The sequence below is a fragment of the Amia ocellicauda genome, unplaced genomic scaffold, assembly GCF_036373705.1.
Source record: "Amia ocellicauda isolate fAmiCal2 unplaced genomic scaffold, fAmiCal2.hap1 HAP1_SCAFFOLD_220, whole genome shotgun sequence".
NCBI lineage: Eukaryota > Metazoa > Chordata > Actinopteri > Amiiformes > Amiidae > Amia > Amia ocellicauda.
In genome coordinates, this window is record NW_027102783.1 from 5,001 (window position 1) to 26,594 (window position 21,594).

General features: G+C 43.4%; 6 non-coding genes across 6 annotated transcripts; all 6 read left to right on the plus strand.

The window, feature by feature from the left end:
• The first annotated feature begins 1,870 nt into the window (after positions 1-1,870).
• trnay-gua (transfer RNA tyrosine (anticodon GUA)) lies at positions 1,871-1,959 on the plus strand. Its single transcript is given in 2 exon segments — positions 1,871-1,907; positions 1,924-1,959. It is a non-coding gene; the product is annotated as a tRNA-Tyr (tRNA).
• Positions 1,960-2,194: 235 nt separating this feature from the next.
• trnak-uuu (transfer RNA lysine (anticodon UUU)) lies at positions 2,195-2,267 on the plus strand. The gene has a single exon. It is a non-coding gene; the product is annotated as a tRNA-Lys (tRNA).
• A 3,084-nt stretch (positions 2,268-5,351) lies between these two features.
• On the plus strand, positions 5,352-5,440 carry trnay-gua (transfer RNA tyrosine (anticodon GUA)). Its single transcript is given in 2 exon segments — positions 5,352-5,388; positions 5,405-5,440. It is a non-coding gene; the product is annotated as a tRNA-Tyr (tRNA).
• A 235-nt stretch (positions 5,441-5,675) lies between these two features.
• Positions 5,676-5,748, plus strand: trnak-uuu (transfer RNA lysine (anticodon UUU)). Its single transcript has one exon. It is a non-coding gene; the product is annotated as a tRNA-Lys (tRNA).
• A 7,683-nt stretch (positions 5,749-13,431) lies between these two features.
• On the plus strand, positions 13,432-13,520 carry trnay-gua (transfer RNA tyrosine (anticodon GUA)). Its single transcript is given in 2 exon segments — positions 13,432-13,468; positions 13,485-13,520. It is a non-coding gene; the product is annotated as a tRNA-Tyr (tRNA).
• A 235-nt stretch (positions 13,521-13,755) lies between these two features.
• Positions 13,756-13,828, plus strand: trnak-uuu (transfer RNA lysine (anticodon UUU)). The gene has a single exon. It is a non-coding gene; the product is annotated as a tRNA-Lys (tRNA).
• The last annotated feature ends 7,766 nt before the right edge of the window (positions 13,829-21,594 follow it).

The following is a 21,594-nucleotide window of genomic DNA, read 5'->3' on the forward strand; positions in this document are numbered from 1 at the left end:
GCATTTCCAAAACATGGCATGGATTGACATCAGTCATAAATCAAGCCCCCCTCCATTAGGACACTGGGGGCTGAAACCGAAATCCAATCTCAAGAACTCAAGAACCAATCACCTATTGATCTGACAGACTATAAGGAACAGTGCACAGTCTCTCTCTCTCTCTCTCTCTCTCTCTTTCTCTCTCACCTGAACCAGTAACTCGCTGCCACAGCTCAACCTGTAGCTCTGTTGCCCGAACCGGAACCAGAAACCAACCAAGTCTTTGCCGGCAACAGAAGAGTTAAACTGGGAGAAGGAGATTGAGCCGTACGAAGAATTCTATTAAAGGACTTTATTAAATAAAGAACTTTACAGACTGCGCATGCCCGCCTGTGCCCACCTGATCAGTGGAGTTTTACAGCTGGACAATTGAGTAAGTCGAATGTATATGAAAGTGTTCAGTCATTTAAATAGCTATTTGAGTCTTAAGAAACTTGACCCTTGGAACGAACAGGGCCCTGCTTTCCTCAAAGACTTTGTCTTCAAGTAACTACGGTGGAACCCTGCTTACAAAGAAGATTTTGTGCACAACCTTGGAGCCTTCAAACCAGTGGAAAATCTGTTTGGAAAAGACTCTAATTTCGCGAAACCCCAACTTCCAGGTGCATCGACTGAGTGGAAGTTCTTGGACAAAGCCGAACCGCACTGCCTTTGTTCCAAACCACACGGACCATGTGCCGTGTGCTGTGATCTGAGCCCGAAGACAGAGAGGCCTCTCTGCGACGAAGTTCAGATAAGTTTAACAGTTTGGAGTTCATGATTCATGACATTTGAGAAATCAATTAGAAATGTTATTCTGTGATTCATAAATCTAGAATGTGTAATATCATTTAGTTTTCTTAAATATAAATGTGTGTTGCATTAAACTGTTTTGTTGATAATTTTAGAAATAAAATCTGTCAACCCCGAGAAATATCTTCTCATTCCTGTTTAACTGTTTAGTCTGAAATTGACACAAGTCAATAGACGTTAGATTATTGGTGGCCCTGCCTATCCTTGATCATTGAATAATAATCAGTTAAGGGAAATTGTGGTAACAAGTAATGATAGGATCTTTCTCGGCACCTAAACGTAAATGAGACTGATATATATATAACGAGAAGTTACCTGACATAAATACTAACCTGCCTAGTTATTTAATGTCTGACTAACAATACTAACGAGAGACTCACCTTCGTCTTACTAACCGGTATTGTAGTTAATGTGTTTATAACCTTTTTTGTTTAACGATTTGTGTGTTATCATATGCGATCCCATGGTCTTTGATTTGGTCACGGAAGTGATTTGTCTTTGATTTGTTGATCTAGAGTTGAATTTTGATTAGCTTTTCCCTTTTGTATAATTAGTGTAGTGCTACATTTAGTCTTTGTTTTTGAATAAATTTAACAATTTATATCTTTGGAATTGGTGTCTGTGTCCAATTATCACAGAAATTGAGTTCTACAAGATTCCAGGATTCGTGATAAGGTGATACTATAAATTCACTTCTTAAATTGAAATTTATAAGTGTACCTTACGATACAACTGATAGCACTGCAACTCAGTGTAGGTGTGCGTTCAGTCCGGCAAACACAACATTTCAGTTATGAAACGCTTTCTACAGGTGATGTATAAATGTAATATTTTCACACATTTGAATAAGTTTGATTTGATACAAGATTTATGAAGTTGACCAAACAAAATGACATAATATTTTTCAGGGGATAAAAATCTCACGACACAATTGGGTAGTCCTCACGGCACACGGGTTGAAAACCACTGAGCCAAGCCACGGTGCTTCTTGGCTTTGCACGGCCACTGAGACTGCCAGGGGAAGACGGTGAGAAGCATCCCTTCGATAGCTCAGTTGGTAGAGCGGAGGACTGTAGGTTTCAGGCAGCGGGCATCCTTAGGTCGCTGGTTCAATTCCGGCTCGAAGGAAGGCGTGATTATGGTTTGACATCGGTTTTGGACGAGCTCCCAAATGTCAAGCCATTGGAATTGCATGAGGACAAGGAGAAAACACCGGAAATTCGGATTTGCTGTGGAGAACTCGCATTGCCCAAACATCTCATATGCATGTGACCCTTTTCACCCTGAGCCCAGTTTTCTAAATCGGCCAGTAAGCGGTGTGGAACAATCATGAAGCCAACACATTGTGAAGCACTTCACTGAAGCCCGGGTAGCTCAGCCGGTAGAGCATCAGACTTTTAATCTGAGGGTCCAGGGTTCGAGTCCCTGTTCGGGTGCCTTGTTGACCGAGGGCCATGATGGTGAAAAGCCTGGATGGCCTTCCAGGTGACAATGAAATATGCAGTTGCGTCTAGGCAAGGTGTCTAGTCCTCTTTGCTTCTTTCGGCAAATATCCAGCCTGGGCAAGTGTTGTCTTCCAGAGGCAAGTCAAGCCAGGAACTCTGAGAGATGTTTTTGCCGTTGACGACGTGTCACTTTAGAACAGCACAACATCCATCTCTACTTGACTTGGCACAATCTGTGAGGGTTGGGCCAACACAACGTGTCCACACATTTGCAGGCGTCTTGAAATACTTGGAATGACCTGTGGCCCCATGCCATGCAGAAGTCCACAGGTATGCGTGTCAGCATGCTCTGCTCCTCATCCCCAATGTGCCACTTGTAAGAACTTTGTAAAAAGCGACAGAGAACATGATCAGCAAAGAAACACAATTCTCCTGAGAACGACAATCATCGTGCCGATCGTAATCTCAGTGCATACCTGGATGCCCAACAAGCCAAGCCAGTGGTTCCCAAGCGTTGTAATGCCACGGCACACTTTGCTGAGACCAAAAACCTTCGCGGCGCACCAACATGAAAAAAGAAAAAAAGGATTTACTAGGTATTGTCTCACCTGAATGGCAACAGGCTGCTAAAACTATTATCACACGCACATTGCATGTTAAAGTATGTCAGTAAGGGAGTAATTAAAAGGGCAAATGTGTGAAGTGCAAGGAGTGGCCCTTAGTGGTTAGCTAAAAAAGTACACAGACAAACTAAATAATCCCTTGATACAAATCATTTATTTAGTGCAGACAGACCAAGACCAGCCACAATAAACTATTCGCAGTAAATATAAATTCACAGCAAAATAGGTTCAGTTCACAATATCCTATAACAAGCTGTATTTAACGAAGTAGTTAAACGTTACAAAGGGCATTACAATTTTAGAAAAACAATAGCACACGGATCAAACATGCTATCCCCGCCATTTTATTCGATTTGATTAAACGTTTCGCGACCGAAATGTTTTGTGTGCAGACTGAACGCACACCTGAGCCGAGCACGATCACAATACATATCCACAGTTAATCTAAGCAGTATCATATTGTAACCGTTTCGGTCTGTTATCAACCCTTCCGGATCCAAAACCAGGAGTCAGACACCCTTTTCGGTGGACATGCTGTTGACTTCTCACAAGCACCATCTGCCTTCACAAAGGCAGCGCTAGCAGTGGAAAGAACGAAGAACTGCAGGAGAAACGCCGGGGCTATTTAGAGCCCGATTATTCAACACAGAGGGGGGAAACCAAAGCCAAATGAGACTTAGAGGAACAGGAGACATCCAACAACAGTATAAAGATGAAAAGGAATTCACCACATGTCCCTTTAATCAATTGCCTTGCAGTTCCACTGTGTAGCGTTATGTTGGGTGTATTTTGATAAGAGCATTTGGGCTCTGAGCTGAAGCACTGATCTAAAGAAGACCTCTCCACCCCCAAAGTTATCAGATTGCCTTTGCTCATCAGCTTGGAACTGGTTTGCATCAAAGTGACAGTTTTGGGGAGGATGGCACCGAGAAGAGGCCAAATAGGTTGAATCCTGCTATAGGATGTCTGGAGAAAGGGGCCTGTAGGTGATAAAAACTCTTTGAAGTGGACGAGAGCCGAAATCCCGACATAGAGCTACGAACCCGGGCCAACCGGCATTTCCAAAAGATGGCATGGATTGACATCAGTCATAAATCAAGCCCCCCTCCATTAGGACACTGGGGGCTGAAACCGAAATCCAATCTCAAGAACTCAAGAACCAATCACCTATTGATCTGACAGACTATAAGGAACAGTGCACAGTCTCTCTCTCTCTCTCTCTCTCTCTCTCTCTTTCTCTCTCACCTGAACCAGTAACTCGCTGCCACAGCTCAACCTGTAGCTCTGTTGCCCGAACCGGAACCAGAAACCAACCAAGTCTTTGCCGGCAACAGAAGAGTTAAACTGGGAGAAGGAGATTGAGCCGTACGAAGAATTCTATTAAAGGACTTTATTAAATAAGGAACTTTACAGACTGCGCATGCCCGCCTGTGCCCACCTGATCAGTGGAGTTTTACAGCTGGACAATTGAGTAAGTCGAATGTATATGAAAGTGTTCAGTCATTTAAATAGCTATTTGAGTCTTAAGAAACTTGACCCTTGGAACGAACAGGGCCCTGCTTTCCTCAAAGACTTTGTCTTCAAGTAACTACGGTGGAACCCTGCTTACAAAGAAGATTTTGTGCACAACCTTGGAGCCTTCAAACCAGTGGAAAATCTGTTTGGAAAAGACTCTAATTTCGCGAAACCCCAACTTCCAGGTGCATCGACTGAGTGGAAGTTCTTGGACAAAGCCGAACCGCACTGCCTTTGTTCCAAACCACACGGACCATGTGCCGTGTGCTGTGATCTGAGCCCGAAGACAGAGAGGCCTCTCTGCGACGAAGTTTATAACCTTTTTTGTTTAACGATTTGTGTGTTATCATATGCGATCCCAATGGTCTTTGATTTGGTCACGGAAGTGATTTGTCTTTGATTTGTTGATCTAGAGTTGAATTTTGATTAACTTTTCCCTTTTGTATAATTAGTGTAGTGCTACATTTAGTCTTTGTTTTTGAATAAATTTAACAATTTATATCTTTGGAATTGGTGTCTGTGTCCAATTATTACAGAAATTGAGTTCTACAAGATTCCAGGATTCGTGATAAGGTGATACTATAAATTCACTTCTTAAATTGAAATTTATAAGTGTACCTTACGATACAACTGATAGCACTGCAACTCAGTGTAGGTGTGCGTTCAGTCCGGCAAACACAACATTTCAGTTATGAAACGCTTTCTACAGGTGATGTATAAATGTAATATTTTCACACATTTGAATAAGTTTGATTTGATACAAGATTTATGAAGTTGACCAAACAAAATGACATAATATTTTTCAGGGGATAAAAATCTCACGACACAATTGGGTAGTCCTCACGGCACACGGGTTGAAAACCACTGAGCCAAGCCACGGTGCTTCTTGGCTTTGCACGGCCACTGAGACTGCCAGGGGAAGACAGTGAGAAGCTTCCCTTCGATAGCTCAGTTGGTAGAGCGGAGGACTGTAGTTTTCAGGCAGCGGGCATCCTTAGGTCGCTGGTTCAATTCCGGCTCGAAGGAAGGCGTGATTATGGTTTGACATCGGTTTTGGACGAGCTCCCAAATGTCAAGCCATTGGAATTGCATGAGGACAAGGAGAAAACACCGGAAATTCGGATTTGCTGTGAAGAACTCGCATTGCCCAAACATCTCATATGCATGTGACCCTTTTCACCCTGAGCCCAGTTTTCTAAATCGGCCAGTAAGCGGTGTGGAACAATCATGAAGCCAACACATTGTGAAGCACTTCACTGAAGCCCGGGTAGCTCAGCCGGTAGAGCATCAGACTTTTAATCTGAGGGTCCAGGGTTCGAGTCCCTGTTCGGGTGCCTTGTTGACCGAGGGCCATGATGGTGAAAAGCCTGGATGGCCTTCCAGGTGACAATGAAATATGCAGTTGCGTCTAGGCAAGGTGTCTAGTCCTCTTTGCTTCTTTCGGCAAATATCCAGCCTGGGCAAGTGTTGTCTTCCAGAGGCAAGTCAAGCCAGGAACTCTGAGAGATGTTTTTGCCGTTGACGACGTGTCACTTTAGAACAGCACAACATCCATCTCTACTTGACTTGGCACAATCTGTGAGGGTTGGGCCAACACAACGTGTCCACACATTTGCAGGCGTCTTGAAATACTTGGAATGACCTGTGGCCCCATGCCATGCAGAAGTCCACAGGTATGCGTGTCAGCATGCTCTGCTCCTCATCCCCAATGTGCCACTTGTAAGAACTTTGTAAAAAGCGACAGAGAACATGATCAGCAAAGAAACACAATTCTCCTGAGAATGACAATCATCGTGCCGATCGTAATCTCAGTGCATACCTGGATGCCCAACAAGCCAAGCCAGTGGTTCCCAAGCGTTGTAATGCCACGGCACACTTTGCTGAGACCAAAAACCTTCGCGGCGCACCAACATGAAAAAAAAAAAAAAGGATTTACTAGGTATTGTCTCACCTGAATGGCAACAGGCTGCTAAAACTATTATCACACGCACATTGCATGTTAAAGTATGTCAGTAAGGGAGTTATTAAAAGGGCAAATGTGTGAAGTGCAAGGAGTGGCCCTTAGTGGTTAGGTAAAAAAGTACACAGACAAACTAAATAATCCCTTGATACAAATCATTTATTTAGTGCAGACAGACCAAGACCAGCCACAATAAACTATTCGCAGTAAATATAAATTCACAGCAAAATAGGTTCAGTTCACAATATCCTATAACAAGCTGCACAAAGGCAGCGCTAGCAGTGGATAGAACGAAGAACTGCAGGAGAAACGCCGGGGCTATTTAGAGCCCGATTATTCAACACAGAGGGGGAAAACCAAGGCCAAATGAGACTTAGAGGAACAGGAGACATCCAACAACAGAATAAAGATAAAAAGGAATTCACCACATGTCCCTTTAATCAATTGCCTTGCAGTTCCACTGTGTAGCGTTATGTTGGGTGTATTTTGATGAGAGCATTTGGGCTCTGAGCTGAAGCACTGATCTAAAGAAGACCTCTCCACCCCCAAAGTTATCAGATTTCCTTTGCTCATCAGCTTGGAACCGGTTTGCATCAAAGTGACAGTTTTGGGGTGGATGGCACCGAGAAGAGGCCAATACTAACGAGAGACTCACCTTCGTCTTACTAACCGGTATTGTAGTTAATGTGTTTATAACCTTTTTTGTTTAACGATTTGTGTGTTAGAGCATCAGACTTTTAATCTGAGGGTCCAGGGTTCGAGTCCCTGTTCGGGCGCCTTGTTGACCGAGGGCCATGATGGTGAAAAGCCTGGATGGCCTTCCAGGTGACAATGAAATATGCAGTTGCGTCTAGGCAAGGTGTCTAGTCCTCTTTGCTTCTTTCGGCAAATATCCAGCCTGGGCAAGTGTTGTCTTCCAGATGCAAGTCAAGTCAGGAACTCTGAGAGATGTTTTTGCCGTTGACGACATGTCACTTTAGAACAGCACAACATGCATCTCTACTTGACTTGGCACAATCTGTGAGGGTTGGGCCAACACAACGTGTCCACACATTTGCAGGCGTCTTGAAATACTTGGAATGACCTGTGGCCCCATGCCATGCAGAAGTCCACAGCTATGCGTGTCAGCATGCTCTGCTCTTCATCCCCAATGTGCCACTTGTAAGAACTGTGTAAAAAGCGACAGAGAACGTGATCAGCAAAGAAACACAATTCTCCTGAGAACGACAATCATCGTGCCGATCGTAATCTCAGTGCATACCTGGATGCCCAACAAGCCAAGCCAGTGGTTCCCAAGCGTTGTAATGCCACGGAACACTTTGCTGAGACCAAAAACCTTCGCGGCGCACCAACATGAAAAAAAAAAAAAAGGATTTACTAGGTATTGTCTCACCTGAATGGCAACAGGCTGCTAAAACTATTATCACACGCACATTGCATGTTAAAGTATGTCAGTAAGGGAGTAATTAAAAGGGCAAATGTGTGAAGTGCAAGGAGTGGCCCTTAGTGGTTAGGTAAAAAAGTACACAGACAAACTAAATAATCCCTTGATACAAATCATTTATTTAGTGCAGACAGACCAAGACCAGCCACAATAAACTATTCGCAGTAAATATAAATTCACAGCAAAATAGGTTCAGTTCACAATATCCTATAACAAGCTGCACAAAGGCAGCGCTAGCAGTGGAAAGAACGAAGAACTGCAGGAGAAACGCCGGGGCTATTTAGAGCCCGATTATTCAACACAGAGGGGGAAAACCAGGGCCAAATGAGACTTAGAGGAACAGGAGACATCCAACAACAGTATAAAGATAAAAAGGAATTCACCACATGTCCCTTTAATCAATTGCCTTGCAGTTCCACTGTGTAGCGTTATGTTGGGTGTATTTTGATAAGAGCATTTGGGCTCTGAGCTGAAGCACTGATCTAAAGAAGACCTCTCCACCCCCAAAGTTATCAGATTTCCTTTGCTCATCAGCTTGGAACCGGTTTGCATCAAAGTGACAGTTTTGGGGTGGATGGCACCGAGAAGAGGCCAAATAGGTTGAATCCTGCTATGAGATGTCTGGAGAAAGGGGCCTGTAGGTGATAAAAACTCTTTGAAGTGGACGAGAGCCGAAATCCCGACATAGAGCTACGAACCCGGGCCAACCGGCATTTCCAAAAGATGGCATGGATTGACATCAGTCATAAATCAAGCCCCCCTCCATTAGGACACTGGGGGCTGAAACCGAAATCCAATCTCAAGAACTCAAGAACCAATCACCTATTGATCTGACAGACTATAAGGAACAGTGCACAGTCTCTCTCTCTCTCTCTCTCTCTCTCTCTCTCACCTGAACCAGTAACTCGCTGCCACAGCTCAACCTGTAGCTCTGTTGCCCGAACCGGAACCAGAAACCAACCAAGTCTTTGCCGGCAACAGAAGAGTTAAACTGGGAGAAGGAGATTGAGCCGTACGAAGAATTCTATTAAAGGACTATATTAAAGAAAGAACTTTACAGACTGCGCATGCCCGCCTGTGCCCACCTGATCAGTGGAGTTTTACAGCTGGACAATTGAGTAAGTCGAATGTATATGAAAGTGTTCAGTCATTTAAATAGCTATTTGAGTCTTAAGAAACTTGACCCTTGGAACGAACAGGGCCCTGCTTTCCTCAAAGACTTTGTCTTCAAGTAACTACGGTGGAACCCTGCTTACAAAGAAGATTTTGTGCACAACCTTGGAGCCTTCAAACCAGTGGAAAATCTGTTTGGAAAAGACTCTAATTTCGCGAAACCCCAATTTCCAGGTGCATCGACTGAGTGGAAGTTCTTGGACAAAGCCGAACCGCACTGCCTTTGTTCCAAACCACACGGACCATGTGCCGTGTGCTGTGATCTGAGCCCGAAGACAGAGAGGCCTCTCTGCGACGAAGTTCAGATAAGTTTAAAAGTTTGGAGTTCATGATTCATGACATTTGAGAAATCAATTAGAAATGTTATTCTGTGATTCAAAACTCTAGAATGTGTAATATCATTTAGTTTTCTTAAATATAAATGTGTGTTGCATTAAACTGTTTTGTTGATAATTTTAGAAATAAAATCTGTCAACCCCGAGAAATATCTTCTCATTCCTGTTTAACTGTTTAGTCTGAAATTGACACAAGTCAATAGACGTTAGATTATTGGTGGCCCTGCCTATCCTTGATCATTGAATAATAATCAGTTAAGGGAAATTGTGGTAACAAGTAATGATAGGATCTTTCTCGGCACCTAAACGTAAATGAGACTGATATATATATAACGAGAAGTTACCTGACATAAATACTAACCTGCGTAGTTATTTAATGTCTGACTAACAATACTAACGAGAGACTCACCTTCGTCTTACTAACCGGTATTGTAGTTAATGTGTTTATAACCTTTTTTGTTTAACGATTTGTGTGTTAGAGCATCAGACTTTTAATCTGAGGGTCCAGGGTTCGAGTCCCTGTTCGGGCGCCTTGTTGACCGAGGGCCATGATGGTGAAAAGCCTGGATGGCCTTCCAGGTGACAATGAAATATGCAGTTGCGTCTAGGCAAGGTTTCTAGTCCTCTTTGCTTCTTTCGGCAAATATCCAGCCTGGGCAAGTGTTGTCTTCCAGAGGCAAGTCAAGCCAGGAACTCTGAGAGATGTTTTTGCCGTTGACGACGTGTCACTTTAGAACAGCACAACATGCATCTCTACTTGACTTGGCACAATCTGTGAGGGTTGGGCCAACACAACGTGTCCACACATTTGCAGGCGTCTTGAAATACTTGGAATGACCTGTGGCCCCATGCCATGCAGAAGTCCACAGCTATGCGTGTCAGCATGCTCTGCTCTTCATCCCCAATGTGCCACTTGTAAGAACTGTGTAAAAAGCGACAGAGAACGTGATCAGCAAAGAAACACAATTCTCCTGAGAACGACAATCATCGTGCCGATCGTAATCTCAGTGCATACCTGGATGCCCAACAAGCCAAGCCAGTGGTTCCCAAGCGTTGTAATGCCACGGAACACTTTGCTGAGACCAAAAACCTTCGCGGCGCACCAACATGAAAAAAAAAAAAAAGGATTTACTAGGTATTGTCTCACCTGAATGGCAACAGGCTGCTAAAACTATTATCACACGCACATTGCATGTTAAAGTATGTCAGTAAGGGAGTAATTAAAAGGGCAAATGTGTGAAGTGCAAGGAGTGGCCCTTAGTGGTTAGGTAAAAAAGTACACAGACAAACTAAATAATCCCTTGATACAAATCATTTATTTAGTGCAGACAGACCAAGACCAGCCACAATAAACTATTCGCAGTAAATATAAATTCACAGCAAAATAGGTTCAGTTCACAATATCCTATAACAAGCTGTATTTAACGAAGTAGTTAAACGTTACAAAGGGCATTACAATTTTAGAAAAACAATAGCACACGGATCAAACATGCTATCCCCGCCATTTTATTCGATTTGATTAAACGTTTCGCGACCGAAATGTATTGTGTGCAGACTGAACGCACACCTGAGCCGAGCACGATCACAATACATATCCACAGTTAATCTAAGCAGTATCATATTGTAACCGTTTCGGTCTGTTATCAACCCTTCCGGATCCAAAACCAGGAGTCAGACACCCTTTTCGGTGGACATGCTGTTGACTTCTCACAAGCACCATCTGCCTTCACAAAGGCAGCGCTAGCAGTGGAAAGAACGAAGAACTGCAGGAGAAACGCCGGTGCTATTTAGAGCCCGATTATTCAACACAGAGGGGGAAAACCAAGGCCAAATGAGACTTAGAGGAACAGGAGACATCCAACAACAGTATAAAGATAAAAAGGAATTCACCACATGTCCCTTTAATCAATTGCCTTGCAGTTCCACTGTGTAGCGTTATGTTGGGTGTATTTTGATAAGAGCATTTGGGCTCTGAGCTGAAGCACTGATCTAAAGAAGACCTCTCCACCCCCAAAGTTATCAGATTTCCTTTGCTCATCAGCTTGGAACTGGTTTGCATCAAAGTGACAGTTTTGGGGAGGATGGCACCGAGAAGAGGCCAAATAGGTTGAATCCTGCTATGAGATGTCTGGAGAAAGGGGCCTGTAGGTGATAAAAACTCTTTGAAGTGGACGAGAGCCGAAATCCCGACATAGTGCTACGAACCCGGGCCAACCGGCATTTCCAAAAGATGGCATGGATTGACATCAGTCATAAATCAAGCCCCCCTCCATTAGGACACTGGGGGCTGAAACCGAAATCCAATCTCAAGAACTCAAGAACCAATCATCTATTGATCTGACAGACTATAAGGAACAGTGCACAGTCTCTCTCTCTCTCTCTCTCTCTCTCTCTCTTTCTCTCTCTCTCTCTTTCTCTCACCTGAACCAGTAACTCGCTGCCACAGCTCAACCTGTAGCTCTGTTGCCCGAACCGGAACCAGAAACCAACCAAGTCTTTGCCGGCAACAGAAGAGTTAAACTGGGAGAAGGAGATTGAGCCGTACGAAGAATTCTTTTAAAGGACTTTATTAAATAAAGAACTTTACAGACTGCGCATGCCCGCCTGTGCCCACCTGATCAGTGGAGTTTTACAGCTGGACAATTGAGTAAGTCGAATGTATATGAAAGTGTTCAGTCATTTAAATAGCTATTTGAGTCTTAAGAAACTTGACCCTTGGAACGAACAGGGCCCTGCTTTCCTCAAAGACTTTGTCTTCAAGTAACTACGGTGGAACCCTGCTTACAAAGAAGATTTTGTGCACAACCTTGGAGCCTTCAAACCAGTGGAAAATCTGTTTGGAAAAGACTCTAATTTCGCGAAACCCCAACTTCCAGGTGCATCGACTGAGTGGAAGTTCTTGGACAAAGCCGAACCGCACTGCCTTTGTTCCAAACCACACGGACCATGTGCCGTGTGCTGTGATCTGAGCCCGAAGACAGAGAGGCCTCTCTGCGACGAAGTTCAGATAAGTTTAACAGTTTGGAGTTCATGATTCATGACATTTGAGAAATCAATTAGAAATGTTATTCTGTGATTCATAACTCTAGAATGTGTAATATCATTTAGTTTTCTTAAATATAAATGTGTGTTGCATTAAACTGTTTTGTTGATAATTTTAGAAATAAAATCTGTCAACCCCGAGAAATATCTTCTCATTCCTGTTTAACTGTTTAGTCTGAAATTGACACAAGTCAATAGACGTTAGATTATTGGTGGCCCTGCCTATCCTTGATCATTGAATAATAATCAGTTAAGGGAAATTGTGGTAACAAGTAACGATAGGATCTTTCTCGGCACCTAAACGTAAATGAGACTGATATATATATAACGAGAAGTTACCTGACATAAATACTAACCTGCGTAGTTATTTAATGTCTGACTAACAATACTAACGAGAGACTCACCTTCGTCTTACTAACCGGTATTGTAGTTAATGTGTTTATAACCTTTTTTGTTTAACGATTTGTGTGTTATCATATGCGATCCCATGGTCTTTGATTTGGTCACGGAAGTGATTTGTCTTTGATTTGTTGATCTAGAGTTGAATTTTGATTAGCTTTTCCCTTTTGTATAATTAGTGTAGTGCTACATTTAGTCTTTGTTTTTGAATAAATTTAACAATTTATATCTTTGGAATTGGTGTCTGTGTCCAATTATTACAGAAATTGAGTTCTACAAGATTCCAGGATTCGTGATAAGGTGATACTATAAATTCACTTCTTAAATTGAAATTTATAAGTGTACCTTACGATACAACTGATAGCACTGCAACTCAGTGTAGGTGTGCGTTCAGTCCGGCAAACACAACATTTCAGTTATGAAACGCTTTCTACAGGTGATGTATAAATGTAATATTTTCACACATTTGAATAAGTTTGATTTGATACAAGATTTATGAAGTTGACCAAACAAAATGACATAATATTTTTCAGGGGATAAAAATCTCACGACACAATTGGGTAGTCCTCACGGCACACGGGTTGAAAACCACTGAGCCAAGCCACGGTGCTTCTTGGCTTTGCACGGCCACTGAGACTGCCAGGGGAAGACGGTGAGAAGCTTCCCTTCGATAGCTCAGTTGGTAGAGCGGAGGACTGTAGGTTTCAGGCAGCGGGCATCCTTAGGTCGCTGGTTCAATTCCGGCTCGAAGGAAGGCGTGATTATGGTTTGACATCGGTTTTGGACGAGCTCCCAAATGTCAAGCCATTGGAATTGCATGAGGACAAGGAGAAAACACCGGAAATTCGGATTTGCTGTGGAGAACTCGCATTGCCCAAACATCTCATATGCATGTGACCCTTTTCACCCTGAGCCCAGTTTTCTAAACCGGCCAGAAAGCGGTCTGGAACAATCATGAAGCCAACACATTGTGAAGCACTTCACTGAAGCCCGGGTAGCTCAGCCGGTAGAGCATCAGACTTTTAATCTGAGGGTCCAGGGTTCGAGTCCCTGTTCGGGCGCCTTTTTGACCGAGGGCCATGATGGTGAAAAGCCTGGATGGCCTTCCAGGTGACAATGAAATATGCAGTTGCGTCTAGGCAAGGTGTCTAGTCCTCTTTGCTTCTTTCGGCAAATATCCAGCCTGGGCAAGTGTTGTCTTCCAGAGGCAAGTCAAGCCAGGAACTCTGAGAGATGTTTTTGCCGTTGACGACGTGTCACTTTAGAACAGCACAACATGCATCTCTACTTGACTTGGCACAATCTGTGAGGGTTGGGCCAACACAACGTGTCCACACATTTGCAGGCGTCTTGAAATACTTGGAATGACCTGTGGCCCCATGCCATGCAGAAGTCCACAGCTATGCGTGTCAGCATGCTCTGCTCCTCATCCCCAATGTGCCACTTGTAAGAACTTTGTAAAAAGCGACAGAGAACATGATCAGCAAAGAAACACAATTCTCCTGAGAACGACAATCATCGTGCCGATCGTAATCTCAGTGCATACCTGGATGCCCAACAAGCCAAGCCAGTGGTTCCCAAGCGTTGTAATGCCACGGCACACTTTGCTGAGACCAAAAACCTTCGCGGCGCACCAACATGAAAAAAAAAAAAACGGATTTACTAGGTATTGTCTCACCTGAATGGCAACAGGCTGCTAAAACTATTATCACACGCACATTGCATGTTAAAGTATGTCAGTAAGGGAGTAATTTAAAGGGCAAATGTGTGAAGTGCAAGGAGTGGCCCTTAGTGGTTAGGTAAAAAAGTACACAGACAAACTAAATAATCCCTTGATACAAATCATTTATTTAGTGCAGACAGACCAAGACCAGCCACAATAAACTATTCGCAGTAAATATAAATTCACAGCAAAATAGGTTCAGTTCACAATATCCTATAACAAGCTGCACAAAGGCAGCGCTAGCAGTGGAAAGAACGAAGAACTGCAGGAGAAACGCCGGGGCTATTTAGAGCCCGATTATTCAACACAGAGGGGGAAAACCAAGGCCAAATGAGACTTAGAGGAACAGGAGACATCCAACAACAGTATAAAGATAAAAAGGAATTCACCACATGTCCCTTTAATCAATTGCCTTGCAGTTCCACTGTGTAGCGTTATGTTGGGTGTATTTTGATAAGAGCATTAGGGCTCTGAGCTGAAGCACTGATCTAAAGAAGACCTCTCCACCCCCAAAGTTATCAGATTTCCTTTGCTCATCAGCTTGGAACTGGTTTGCATCAAAGTGACAGTTTTGGGGAGGATGGCACCGAGAAGAGGCCAAATAGGTTGAATCCTGCAATGAGATGTCTGGAGAAAGGGGCCTGTAGGTGATAAAAACTCTTTGAAGTGGACGAGAGCCGAAATCCCGACATAGTGCTACGAACCCGGGCCAACCGGCATTTCCAAAAGATGGCATGGATTGACATCAGTCATAAATCAAGCCCCCCTCCATTAGGACACTGGGGGCTGAAACCGAAATCCAATCTCAAGAACTCAAGAACCAATCACCTATTGATCTGACAGACTATAAGGAACAGTGCACAGTCTCTCTCTCTCTCTCTCTCTCTCTCTTTCTCTCTCTCTCTCTTTCTCTCTCACCTGAACCAGTAACTCGCTGCCACAGCTCAACCTGTAGCTCTGTTGCCCGAACCGGAACCAGAAACCAACCAAGTCTTTGCCGGCAACAGAAGAGTTAAACTGGGAGAAGGAGATTGAGCCGTACGAAGAATTCTTTTAAAGGACTTTATTAAATAAAGAACTTTACAGACTGCGCATGCCCGCCTGTGCCCACCTGATCAGTGGAGTTTTACAGCTGGACAATTGAGTAAGTCGAATGTATATGAAAGTGTTCAGTCATTTAAATAGCTATTTGAGTCTTAAGAAACTTGACCCTTGGAACGAACAGGGCCCTGCTTTCCTCAAAGACTTTGTCTTCAAGTAACTACGGTGGAACCCTGCTTACAAAGAAGATTTTGTGCACAACCTTGGAGCCTTCAAACCAGTGGAAAATCTGTTTGGAAAAGACTCTAATTTCGCGAAACCCCAACTTCCAGGTGCATCGACTGAGTGGAAGTTCTTGGACAAAGCCGAACCGCACTGCCTTTGTTCCAAACCACACGGACCATGTGCCGTGTGCTGTGATCTGAGCCCGAAGACAGAGAGGCCTCTCTGCGACGAAGTTCAGATAAGTTTAACAGTTTGGAGTTCATGATTCATGACATTTGAGAAATCAATTAGAAATGTTATTCTGTGATTCATAACTCTAGAATGTGTAATATCATTTAGTTTTCTTAAATATAAATGTGTGTTGCATTAAACTGTTTTGTTGATAATTTTAGAAATAAAATCTGTCAACCCCGAGAAATATCTTCTCATTCCTGTTTAACTGTTTAGTCTGAAATTGACACAAGTCAATAGACGTTAGATTATTGGTGGCCCTGCCTATCCTTGATCATTGAATAATAATCAGTTAAGGGAAATTGTGGTAACAAGTAACGATAGGATCTTTCTCGGCACCTAAACGTAAATGAGACTGATATATATATAACGAGAAGTTACCTGACATAAATACTAACCTGCGTAGTTATTTAATGTCTGACTAACAATACTAACGAGAGACTCACCTTCGTCTTACTAACCGGTATTGTAGTTAATGTGTTTATAACCTTTTTTGTTTAACGATTTGTGTGTTAGAGCATCAGACTTTTAATCTGAGGGTCCAGGGTTCGAGTCCCTGTTCGGGCGCCTTGTTGACCGAGGGCCATGATGGTGAAAAGCCTGGATGGCCTTCCAGGTGACAATGAAATATGCAGTTGCGTCTAGGCAAGGTGTCTAGTCCTCTTTGCTTCTTTCGGCAAATATCCAGCCTGGGCAAGTGTTGTCTTCCAGAGGCAAGTCAAGTCAGGAACTCTGAGAGATGTTTTTGCCGTTGACGACATGTCACTTTAGAACAGCACAACATGCATCTCTACTTGACTTGGCACAATCTGTGAGGGTTGGGCCAACACAACGTGTCCACACATTTGCAGGCGTCTTGAAATACTTGGAATGACCTGTGGCCCCATGCCATGCAGAAGTCCACAGCTATGCGTGTCAGCATGCTCTGCTCTTCATCCCCAATGTGCCACTTGTAAGAACTGTGTAAATAGCGACAGAGAACGTGATCAGCAAAGAAACACAATCCTCCTGAGAACGACAATCATCGTGCCGATCGTAATCTCAGTGCATACCTGGATGCCCAACAAGCCAAGCCAGTGGTTCCCAAGCGTTGTAATGCCACGGAACACTTTGCTGAGACCAAAAACCTTCGCGGCGCACCAACATGAAAAAAAAAAAAAAGGATTTACTAGGTATTGTCTCACCTGAATGGCAACAGGCTGCTAAAACTATTATCACACGCACATTGCATGTTAAAGTATGTCAGTAAGGGAGTAATTAAAAGGGCAAATGTGTGAAGTGCAAGGAGTGGCCCTTAGTGGTTAGGTAAAAAAGTACACTGACAAACTAAATAATCCCTTGATACAAATCATTTATTTAGTGCAGACAGACCAAGACCAGCCACAATAAACTATTCGCAGTAAATATAAATTCACAGCAAAATAGGTTCAGTTCACAATATCCTATAACAAGCTGCACAAAGGCAGCGCTAGCAGTGGAAAGAACGAAGAACTGCAGGAGAAACGCCGGGGCTATTTAGAGCCCGATTATTCAACACAGAGGGGGAAAACCAGGGCCAAATGAGACTTAGAGGAACAGGAGACATCCAACAACAGTATAAAGATAAAAAGGAATTCACCACATGTCCCTTTAATCAATTGCCTTGCAGTTCCACTGTGTAGCGTTATGTTGGGTGTATTTTGATAAGAGCATTTGGGCTCTGAGCTGAAGCACTGATCTAAAGAAGACCTCTCCACCCCCAAAGTTATCAGATTTCCTTTGCTCATCAGCTTGGAACCGGTTTGCATCAAAGTGACAGTTTTGGGGTGGATGGCACCGAGAAGAGGCCAAATAGGTTGAATCCTGCTATGAGATGTCTGGAGAAAGGGGCCTGTAGGTGATAAAAACTCTTTGAAGTGGACGAGAGCCGAAATCCCGACATAGAGCTACGAACCCGGGCCAACCGGCATTTCCAAAAGATGGCATGGATTGACATCAGTCATAAATCAAGCCCCCCTCCATTAGGACACTGGGGGCTGAAACCGAAATCCAATCTCAAGAACTCAAGAACCAATCACCTATTGATCTGACAGACTATAAGGAACAGTGCACAGTCTCTCTCTCTCTCTCTCTCTCTCTCTCTCTCTTTCTCTCTCTCTCTCTTTCTCTCTCACCTGAACCAGTAACTCGCTGCCACAGCTCAACCTGTAGCTCTGTTGCCCGAACCGGAACCAGAAACCAACCAAGTCTTTGCCGGCAACAGAAGAGTTAAACTGGGAGAAGGAGATTGAGCCGTACGAAGAATTCTTTTAAAGGACTTTATTAAATAAAGAACTTTACAGACTGCGCATGCCCGCCTGTGCCCACCTGATCAGTGGAGTTTTACAGCTGGACAATTGAGTAAGTCGAATGTATATGAAAGTGTTCAGTCATTTAAATAGCTATTTGAGTCTTAAGAAACTTGACCCTTGGAACGAACAGGGCCCTGCTTTCCTCAAAGACTTTGTCTTCAAGTAACTACGGTGGAACCCTGCTTACAAAGAAGATTTTGTGCACAACCTTGGAGCCTTCAAACCAGTGGAAAATCTGTTTGGAAAAGACTCTAATTTCGCGAAACCCCAACTTCCAGCTGCATCGACTGAGTGGAAGTTCTTGGACAAAGCCGAACCGCACTGCCTTTGTTCCAAACCACACGGACCATGTGCCGTGTGCTGTGATCTGAGCCCGAAGACAGAGAGGCCTCTCTGCGACGAAGTTCAGATAAGTTTAACAGTTTGGAGTTCATGATTCATGACATTTGAGAAATCAATTAGAAATGTTATTCTGTGATTCATAACTCTAGAATGTGTAATATCATTTAGTTTTCTTAAATATAAATGTGTGTTGCATTAAACTGTTTTGTTGATAATTTTAGAAATAAAATCTGTCAACCCCGAGAAATATCTTCTCATTCCTGTTTAACTGTTTAGTCTGAAATTGACACAAGTCAATAGACGTTAGATTATTGGTGGCCCTGCCTATCCTTGATCATTGAATAATAATCAGTTAAGGGAAATTGTGGTAACAAGTAACGATAGGATCTTTCTCGGCACCTAAACGTAAATGAGACTGATATATATATAACGAGAAGTTACCTGACATAAATACTAACCTGCGTAGTTATTTAATGTCTGACTAACAATACTAACGAGAGACTCACCTTCGTCTTACTAACCGGTATTGTAGTTAATGTGTTTATAACCTTTTTTGTTTAACGATTTGTGTGTTAGAGCATCAGACTTTTAATCTGAGGGTCCAGGGTTCGAGTCCCTGTTCGGGCGCCTTGTTGACCGAGGGCCATGATGGTGAAAAGCCTGGATGGCCTTCCAGGTGACAATGAAATATGCAGTTGCGTCTAGGCAAGGTGTCTAGTCCTCTTTGCTTCTTTCGGCAAATATCCAGCCTGGGCAAGTGTTGTCTTCCAGAGGCAAGTCAAGTCAGGAACTCTGAGAGATGTTTTTGCCGTTGACGACGTGTCACTTTAGAACAGCACAACATGCATCTCTACTTGACTTGGCACAATCTGTGAGGGTTGGGCCAACACAACGTGTCCACACATTTGCAGGCGTCTTGAAATACTTGGAATGACCTGTGGCCCCATGCCATGCAGAAGTCCACAGCTATGCGTGTCAGCATGCTCTGCTCTTCATCCCCAATGTGCCACTTGTAAGAACTGTGTAAATAGCGACAGAGAACGTGATCAGCAAAGAAACACAATCCTCCTGAGAACGACAATCATCGTGCCGATCGTAATCTCAGTGCATACCTGGATGCCCAACAAGCCAAGCCAGTGGTTCCCAAGCGTTGTAATGCCACGGAACACTTTGCTGAGACCAAAAACCTTCGCGGCGCACCAACATGAAAAAAAAAAAAAAGGATTTACTAGGTATTGTCTCACCTGAATGGCAACAGGCTGCTAAAACTATTATCACACGCACATTGCATGTTAAAGTATGTCAGTAAGGGAGTAATTAAAAGGGCAAATGTGTGAAGTGCAAGGAGTGGCCCTTAGTGGTTAGGTAAAAAAGTACACTGACAAACTAAATAATCCCTTGATACAAATCATTTATTTAGTGCAGACAGACCAAGACCAGCCACAATAAACTATTCGCAGTAAATATAAATTCACAGCAAAATAGGTTCAGTTCACAATATCCTATAACAAGCTGCACAAAGGCAGCGCTAGCAGTGGAAAGAACGAAGAACTGCAGGAGAAACGCCGGGGCTATTTAGAGCCCGATTATTCAACACAGAGGGGGAAAACCAGGGCCAAATGAGACTTAGAGGAACAGGAGACATCCAACAACAGTATAAAGATAAAAAGGAATTCACCACATGTCCCTTTAATCAATTGCCTTGCAGTTCCACTGTGTAGCGTTATGTTGGGTGTATTTTGATAAGAGCATTTGGGCTCTGAGCTGAAGCACTGATCTAAAGAAGACCTCTCCACCCCCAAAGTTATCAGATTTCCTTTGCTCATCAGCTTGGAACCGGTTTGCATCAAAGTGACAGTTTTGGGGTGGATGGCACCGAGAAGAGGCCAAATAGGTTGAATCCTGCTATGAGATGTCTGGAGAAAGGGGCCTGTAGGTGATAAAAACTCTTTGAAGTGGACGAGAGCCGAAATCCCGACATAGAGCTACGAACCCGGGCCAACCGGCATTTCCAAAAGATGGCATGGATTGACATCAGTCATAAATCAAGCCCCCCTCCATTAGGACACTGGGGGCTGAAACCGAAATCCAATCTCAAGAACTCAAGAACCAATCACCTATTGATCTGACAGACTATAAGGAACAGTGCACAGTCTCTCTCTCTCTCTCTCTCTCTCTCTCTCTCTTTCTCTCTCTCTCTCTTTCTCTCTCACCTGAACCAGTAACTCGCTGCCACAGCTCAACCTGTAGCTCTGTTGCCCGAACCGGAACCAGAAACCAACCAAGTCTTTGCCGGCAACAGAAGAGTTAAACTGGGAGAAGGAGATTGAGCCGTACGAAGAATTCTTTTAAAGGACTTTATTAAATAAAGAACTTTACAGACTGCGCATGCCCGCCTGTGCCCACCTGATCAGTGGAGTTTTACAGCTGGACAATTGAGTAAGTCGAATGTATATGAAAGTGTTCAGTCATTTAAATAGCTATTTGAGTCTTAAGAAACTTGACCCTTGGAACGAACAGGGCCCTGCTTTCCTCAAAGACTTTGTCTTCAAGTAACTACGGTGGAACCCTGCTTACAAAGAAGATTTTGTGCACAACCTTGGAGCCTTCAAACCAGTGGAAAATCTGTTTGGAAAAGACTCTAATTTCGCGAAACCCCAACTTCCAGCTGCATCGACTGAGTGGAAGTTCTTGGACAAAGCCGAACCGCACTGCCTTTGTTCCAAACCACACGGACCATGTGCCGTGTGCTGTGATCTGAGCCCGAAGACAGAGAGGCCTCTCTGCGACGAAGTTCAGATAAGTTTAACAGTTTGGAGTTCATGATTCATGACATTTGAGAAATCAATTAGAAATGTTATTCTGTGATTCATAACTCTAGAATGTGTAATATCATTTAGTTTTCTTAAATATAAATGTGTGTTGCATTAAACTG